At 45.3% G+C, this 8,647-nt stretch overlaps 1 non-coding gene across 1 annotated transcript; it reads right to left on the bottom strand.

Moving 5' to 3' along the window:
• Window positions 1–513: 513 nt before the first annotated feature.
• Window positions 514–595, bottom strand: TRNAS-GCU. Its single transcript has one exon. It is a non-coding gene; the product is annotated as a tRNA-Ser (tRNA).
• Window positions 596–8,647: the final 8,052 nt, after the last annotated feature.

Below are 8,647 nucleotides of genomic sequence, written 5' to 3'. Positions count from 1 at the left end.
ATCTTGGAGTCTCCGGATCGAGTCCCACATCGGGCTCCCTCCTCGGCAGGGAGTCTGCTTCTACCTCTGACCCTCTTCCCTCTCGTGCTCTCTATCTCTCATTCTCTCTCTCTCTCAAATAAATAAATAAAATGTTTTTAATAAAAGATAATAGACGAAAACTGCAGTAGAGGTAACATTAGTCTGAAAATGACTTAAATAACCTGTGAGGTTTAATATAGACAATTTTGTGTATATTACTCTGTAGACAATCTTATCAGTTCCTCTTTGTTAGGCAATATTTTTCTATGGTCCTCAATTTTTCAGTTGTTTCCTCAGTGGGGAATCCGTGCAAAGCAAAACTTACAAGGGAATGAAAAGTTGATGTGGGAATGAAACACGAAGGAAATCAATCAACGAAGGAAGTTCCAGTACAGTAAGTGCTACTGAAGAAGCAGAGAACAGGGAGGATTCGAGGGAATTACCCAACTGGGCGGAGAGTGAGGCAGTAACTCACCGAGCAAAAGAACCGGCCGACGAGGGTGGGATTCGAACCCACGCGTGCGAAGCACAATGGATTAGCAGTCCATCGCCTTAACCACTCGGCCACCTCGTCGCACGGCAGCCGCAGCCGCCCGATTCCTCCCTCCCTGCTGTCCTCCACAAGGTGTGCAGCAACACGTCCCTTCACCCTTTCCGCGGCTTACTCGTCACAGCCACAGTCAGTCAGGCGTCCGAAAGTACTCCCCAAAACCGACCGCACGGGAGTGGTGGGTGCGTTCCTCCGCAGACACCTGCTCCTCCCCGCCCCGGGCGCGCACCCCCACGCGTGCACCCCGCTCTCCCGGGACGGATTCCCCGCCTCCCGAGCGGAACTCGCCGCGCATTCCTGTTTTCCGATCGCCCTGGCTCTGCGATTCCCTTTTTTAAGTGGCATATCCGCACTCCAGGCCTCGGCAGTGGCCTACGGTGCCTCGGCGGCAGGTGAGAACGACTTTGGGGGAAAGCAGACGAGCGAGCGCCCCGCTGGGCGGCGTGTGCACGCTGCCCCCGCGGGCTTCCCGGGCGCCGTCCAGGTCCCGAGCGGCCGGGGTGCAAGCCCGCGCGGGACTCGGGGCGCACGGTCCCCGCGCGGCTCCTTCCCGCGCAGCGTCCGTAACCGCGACCCCCGCCTTGGGAGCCGCACTGAGTGACCGCGACCCCTTCCACTCGTGAGAGTGCGTGTGCTCTTCGATAGTGACTGCAGAATTTTCTTTCCCACCAAAATGTTGGTGCTTTTTGCCTGCCTGTGAAATCCCTTCGCTCTGTTCTCAACTGCGTTCCGGGGACTCCTCCCCCTCCTGTGTTCACCGAATTTCAAGATACCTTCGGTCCGCACGAAACTACCACTTGGGCTACGTCAGCCGCGCTACAATCATGCGTGTTCCTCTGAGGGGAACGCGTCCACCACCACACACACTCACCTGCGGAGACTCCAGAGCGAACCCAGTAACTTCAGGACCGGTCCCAGCGGAAGCAGGTGCGGGGGCGGGGGGCGTGCTATTAACTAAGTACGAGTTTCCCTGAAGTTGGGTTCGCTCACCCTCGGCTGGACGGCAGGGAATAGTATATTTGTCTTGATCATCATATTACACCAAGGCCAGAGTAAGCAGACAGTAACTGTTGCTAAATGAAGGGATGAAATGTTCTGGATTTAATACAAAATCAGAGCCTCAGAGACAAGGTACCTAGAAAGGATATTTTCAATTAATTAAACCTCTTGGGTTAATACTCCTAGTTTAAAAAAAAATCATAAGGCTGTGATGATTATTAAATTAGATAATATCAGTAAAATGCTTAGAAAATTGTCTTGCAAATAATAATTGCTGTGGAAGTCATTTGACACTGTAGTTGGTTTATGACTAATAAAATAAACTAATGATTAATTCTATGAAATTATATTCAACAAGAAAACAAAACCCGGTAGGAAAAAACAAAAATAAACAAACAAAACCCACCACATATGGTCAATTCACAGAAGAAAATTAAATGGTTAATGAGCATAACTGAAATGCTCCACCTAACTTACACATAAGGACAAGCCACTTACAATAGTGTCTTACTCTCCCTCCCGGACTCCCACTTTAGACTTCTGAAATGCTGTCTATGCAGGTGTTAATTGGCTCAACCACACTGAAGGAAAATTGCAAAAGACCTATTAAAATTTACAGAGTTCATACCCTTCCTTAACCCAGAAGTCAAACCACTAGTAGTAGATTATGCTAGAGAAATACCAATGCTAGGTGAAAATAAAATATGTATATATATACACACACACATACGTTACATATAGTACAGTGGGGCACTCCTGCTGATAGTTAAATATTAGAAACTACCCAATGCCCACCAAATGGAATACTTAGATAACTCTTTTTTTAAAGCAGGCAAAACAGAGCCCAACGCAGAGCTTGAACCCACGACCCTGAGATCAAAACCTGAGCAGAGATCAAGAGTCCCATGCTCAACCGACTGAGCCACCCATGTGCCCCCAAATAACTTATGATTAAACATAACATTGGAGGAGTATGTGATCATTAATAAAACACTACAGGGGCACCTGGGTGGCTCAGTTGGTTGAGCGGCTGCCTTCAGTTCAGGTCATGATCCCAGAGTCCTGGGATCTAGGCCCCCATCGGGCTCCTTGCTCCTCTGGGAGTCTGCTTCTCCCTCATGCTCTCCCTCTGCTGCTCCCCCTGCTTGTGCTCTCTCTGACAAATAAATAAAATCTTTTAAAAAAGTAAGAACAATACATATCTACAGGTAATAACTGACAAATATTTTCCCACTTATTTTTTCAAAGACAAATTACAGAACAGTATGTATAGTATTTTTTGTATTATTTTAGTGTTGTTTTAGTTTTAGGTGATAATTTAGATAATTATCATGTTTTTTAAGATTTTATTTTTTTTGAAAGTAATATCTACCTCCAAGGGGGGAGGTTTGAACTTACAACCCTGAGATCAAGAGTCGCATGCTCCACCCACTGAGCCAGCCAGGCACCCCAGAGTTTAGATATTTATTATCACTGAAGTCATCTAGCTATAGTCTCAATTTTATCAAGGTCCCAAACTTAGACATTCCATGTTATCTTCACAGAAGTATTATGTATGTCTATGTAACTATTATGCATACCATTGTGCATTTCTTTTTTATGAGTTAGCTGAAGAGTTTTTAATATATTCCAATATTTTCACATTTTATTTGGCATTTCTTTATTTTTTATATACTGGGCATGAACCTTTAGCAACTTCTGAAAGTCTCTGATATAAACAGAAAAAGCATCCTGAAGGATGTATATCAATTGTTAACAGCTAGGATCTGAGGTTTGTACTTTCTATATGAAATCTTTTTCAAGATTTTAATTTACCATGAGTACGTGTGACTTAGTAATTTCATTTTAAAAATTAAAGATAGATTGAAACAAAGTACTTAAAGGCAGAAGAGGGACACCTGGGTGGCTTAGTCGGTTAAGCGTCTGCCTTAGCCTCAGGTCATGATCCCAACCAGCGCCCTGGGATGGAGCCTCGCATCAGGTTCCCTGCTCAGCGGGGAGTCTGCTTCTCCCTCACTCTCTGCCCCTCCCCCTGCTCCTGCTCTCTCTCTCTCTCTCAATTAAATTAAATAAATAAAATCTTAAAAAATTTTATCTTGCTGAGCATGTAAGCAAATCTCTGCCCTACTAACTTTGGGCAAAGGAACTGTTCACCTGATCCTTTATTTTAAGACCATTCTAAGAAAAATTATCACACTGATCAAAATAAAAAAAGATAAAGCAAAGAAATCTGAAGAAGCCATTTTTTCCCTACTAGACATTCTCAATAAATAAGTAGTGCTTATATTTAAAATTCCCATCTCTCTTCTCTTACATACTGGAATATTTATGGATAAAATGATATGATGCCTGGATTTTTCTACAGGAGGAAAAATATTATATATAGAGAGGGAGAGGTTAGAAAAACATTGCTAAATCTTGCAGCTGGGAGACAGACATATGAGGCTTTGTTATTTACCTTCTTTGTGTGTGTTTAAAATTTCTGTAATGAAAGTAGCAGATGTTTGGCTGGCTCAGTCAGTAGAGCATAGGACTCTGGATCTCAGGGTCAAGGGTTCGAGCCCCACATTGGGGGAAGGGTTTACTTAAATATTTTTTAATATCTATAATAAAAAGTTATAATATGTTTGACTTTGCTTCATTGCATGAATATGCCAGATGTTATGGTCCCAGCACAAGCGGAATTAATAAAATGGTCATGGAAAGTATAAGTAGATAAACAGAGATATATAACTTTGCTGACAAGAAAAGCGGAGGGAGGGGTTTTGACACCCTTTTTGTCGAAATTCCTTACGGACAACCTAAAGGCGTGTGGATGAAACCAGTAAATTGGACAAGCCCGCGGGGCGCCCCAGGTGCGCAAGTGCCTGGGCGGTGCTCACCCGGCTGCGGGCCCCACGCCTCTGCCCCGAGACCAGCAAGGGGCCCCCGGCTGCGAGCCTCAGCTTGCACCTTATTCCCGGGAAAGCGCAGAAGGTCGGGGAGCACAAGCTGGTGTCGAGGCCACTGCGCCTGACCGGCTCCCAGACGTTGGCGGGGGAGGCGGGGGCCGCTCCGCAGGCTTCCGTAATTCCTGGGGCCTGTCTTCTGAAGCCCCCACAGCTGGGTGGTGACGGGGGCAAGCCCCCACGGCGTCCCCCTCCCGCCCTGACCCCGGGGACCCCAGGGTCACCTCTGCAGGGGGGGGCGCCGGGTGTCCGCAGCCCAGCTCCTGACCTCCGCGCCCAGCGTGGGACGCTAACATTCAGACAACGGATCGAAAGATGCATTCGCGTCGGAGTGGCAGACGCCACCGTAGGACCCCACCTGCCAAACCCCAGGATCTGGGTCCGCGGGGCGCGCAGGGCCCCACCCGGACTCCCGGGGGCTTCCGAAGGCCCTCCCCGGCCGGCCTGCGGACGTCGCTGCCCGGAGCCCGAACCTTTCCCACCTGCTGGCGAGCGTCTCCCCGGGCCCAGGTCCCGCCGCCTCGGCACGAAAACCCGGGACTGCCGGGCGGGTTTCGGCGCTGGGGAGGCAGGGCCCGCAACCCGCTGAATGGGAGAAAATATTTACACACCACATGTCTGGTCGGGGCATACTTCACTTGACTGCACTTGCCTTTTTCCCCTGCACATATGACAGCCCTGCATCAAGCGAGTCTCCTGGCGCCACTTTTCAACATTTGCTCACTTTGTTTTTCGACCTTTTCATTTCAACCTTTTTCAGTATTATTTTGTTTTTTAAAAACTTTGTTTACCTGAGAGAAAAAGAGATAGCGACAGAGGTAGCCAGAGAGCCCCAGGCGGGGCTCGATCCCAGGACCGCGGGATCAGGACCAGAGCCGAAGGCAGACGCTTAACCGACTGAGCCACTCAAGCGCCCCTAAACTTTTTTTTTTTTATCATATTCCTTTATATGGTTGGCACAGTGTTGGCACTTAACAAAGGCTTGAGAAAAGAATGAGTGCATTTTGTTCTGGATCTCTTCCAGTTCTAAAACTGCATTATTTTAGAGCTTATGTCCAGCAAGGTGAGCTGTCGCTAGAAGAATTTCAGTATCTAAGAAGTAAGTGGCGTATGAGTTCATCTTAGAGGAGACCTGAGTTTGGAAAGAAGCTTGATAATCATCCAGTAGAAAATGGAGATGCTACAATAAAATACTTCAGCACAAATTGACCGCTGGTGGGAAGAGATCCAGTGAGAGAATTCCTTAAATGTGAACAATTTTACGTGTTACGGTGTAGCTATCAATTCAGTGTAGAATATAAAGAAGACTGATACTGTCTCAGAACAGCCCAACCTTCACTATACTGAGATATGTACAGCATATACCTCACTTACCCTCTACAATTCTCCAATCAAAATCAATACCTCATATTCACTCTTTGGGTTTGTTTTGGTGTAAGTATTGTTTTTATTTTGACCTTTACTTAGAAAAAATTGTAGGAACAATGGAATGAGCACTATATTCCTTTTCCCTAGATTCACCTATTATTAATGCTTGCCACTTGTTTTCTCCTTCATATATACTTTACTGCTATTACCTGCTAATCCACTAAACCCCTTGAAAATGTGTTGCAGGGGCACCTGGGTCGCTGTTGGTTAAGCGTCTGCCTTTGGTCAGGTCATGATCCCAGGGTCCTGGGACCAAGCCCCTCAACCGGCTCCCTGCTCAGTGGGGAGTCTGCTTCTCCCTCTCCCTCTCTCCCTAGCTCCTGCTGTCTCTCTCTCAAATTAATGCAATCTAAAAACAAAACAAAACAAAAACAAAAACTTGCTGCAGTACAAAGAACCTTCACCCCTAAACACTTCAGCAAGTACCTTCTGAGAGAAGAGACCTTCTGTCTTGTGACCACAAAACGATGATTGACTCAGGAAACTGAACAGATGCAATGCTGTTATTGAACGTATAGTCAGTGTTTACTTTAAACCAACTGTCCCAATGATATTCTTTACATAAATTTTATTCCAATCTAGGATCCAACCTTAGCTTATACATTGACTTTAGTTATTATATTTCTTTAATTTCCTTTAATCTAAAACAATTCCTCAATGCTTCTCTTTTATAATGTAGATACTTTTGAAGAACACAGGCCAACACTCTACCCCAAATTTGGGTTTGTCTAATGTTTCCTTATTTTTTAAGATTTTATTTATTTATTTGACAGAGAGAGACACAGCGAGAGAGGAAACACAAGCAGGGGGAGTGGGAGAGGGAGAAGCAGGCTTCCCACTGAGCAGGGAGCCCGATCCAGGGCTCCATCCCAGGACCCCGGGATCACGACTTGAGCCGAAAGCAGACGCTTAACGACTGAGCCACTCAGGCGCCCTCAAATGTTTCCTTATGATTAGATTCGGGTTACACATTTTCGCCAGAAATACCACAGAAGTCATGATGTGTCCTCAGTGAAGCAATCATATCAGAAGTCATGTATCAGTTCATCCTGTTTCTAGTTGTTGTTTGATTACCTGGTTAAGGTGTTGTTTGCCAGATTTCTCCACAGCAAAGCTATCATTTCGCCTGGATTATGTTTTTGAATTTAGGCAGATAGCTCCTTAGGCCATGGTCAAGAACCACTTAACACCAGCAGCTGCAGGATCAGCTCCTTGTGCATCTCTGGCCTCAGCCACTGGTAATTAACTCAGAGCTGCACAGGGCCCAGGAACCTCCTCCCCTTCCTTCAATATTTACGGAGCAACTAATACTTGTCAGGTACCGTTTAAAGTGCTGAGATATACTGAGAATAAAACAAGAGTCCGGCTTCCCGCCATTCTTAGCTCAAAATGTTCTGGAGGGCTCCCCCTGCTGGGTCTCATTAGACATAGGACTTAACAGGTAACAAAAAACTAACACAGACTTTGGTAAGAAGACAATTCTGTTTAATCCCCCATATCTGTTTAGAATGTTTGTATTATTGTCTAGGGTTATTCTCAAATTAAGCTTAACAAAAGCTGATGTATTTCTTGGAGAGAAATGTGTAGAATATATGTGGGTTGAAAGCCAGTTCAAAGTAACAGCTTTTACCAAGGACAATGATGCTATATAGAGAGATACATCCAAAAACATTATCAACAAATCCAGACTTCTGAAAACATATTCAAGTAACCCACAGGAAGGCAAGGAAGAGAAACCACAGAAATGCAATACAGGGAATAAGGGAAAAAAATAGCAAACTTAAGCCTTAAAATACCAAGAATTACATTAAATGGAAATCATTTCCATCCTCCAAATAAAAGACAAAGATTGGGGGTTTGAATTTAAAAACATCACCCAAGCATATGCTGTTTTTAAGGAGCTCACCTCAAATTTAATGATATAAATAAACTGAAAGTAAAAGGGTGGTAAAAGATACATCATGCAAACATCAAAGAAAAGAAGCAGGGATTATTCCTTTGCTGGCTGTCTAGATTTCAGAAGGTGTTGAAGAAAATGTTAATTATGCACATTACACTTCAAAACGTGTCACATCTATAGTGTTACGTTGTGGGTAGCACACAAAAAAATGAGAAAATACTCTTCCAGTGTTTGAAAAATATCCTGGGCTTCATATCATATCCCTCACAACATGGGTAGTGCTGAAGCTGAAAGAGGCTTCCGTTGTGTAAATATAATTTGTAGGAGGGTGAAAATGCTGGACTGGAAGGTTCGGTTTTCCCGCTTCCCTTTTGTCCTTCTCAGTTGTGAGCTCAAGGAGCACTTTCACAAGGAGAAAAGTATGCCCTGGGCTTTCGCCATAAAGGCCCCATGAGACTTTGAGCTTCTGGAGGCCAATGCCCTTCTGCTCTCCGTATCAGGACTTTAACACATCCTTTATTCACCAGGAAATGCTAATTCTGGTGGGGATCAGGAAGGGTCTGCAGACCACTCACTTCTGGTCAAAGGCTTGGTTAGGTAGGGAGAGAAACAGACAACTCACCTCACACATCCCAAACTTGGATTTTCTAGTGTCCTCGACTGGTACTCAGAGTAGGTTTTTTTTTTAAGATTTTATTTATTTGACAGAGAGAGAGCACAAGTAGGCAGAGAGGCAGGCAGAGGGAGAGGGAGAAGCAGGATCCCCGCTGAGCAGGGAGCCCGACGTGGGGCTTGATCCCA

This window comes from Zalophus californianus, chromosome 7 (assembly GCF_009762305.2).
Source record: "Zalophus californianus isolate mZalCal1 chromosome 7, mZalCal1.pri.v2, whole genome shotgun sequence".
Lineage (NCBI taxonomy): Eukaryota > Metazoa > Chordata > Mammalia > Carnivora > Otariidae > Zalophus > Zalophus californianus.
The sequence above is the reverse complement of the archived record's forward strand: the minus strand, read 5'-3'. Positions and strand labels throughout refer to the sequence as shown.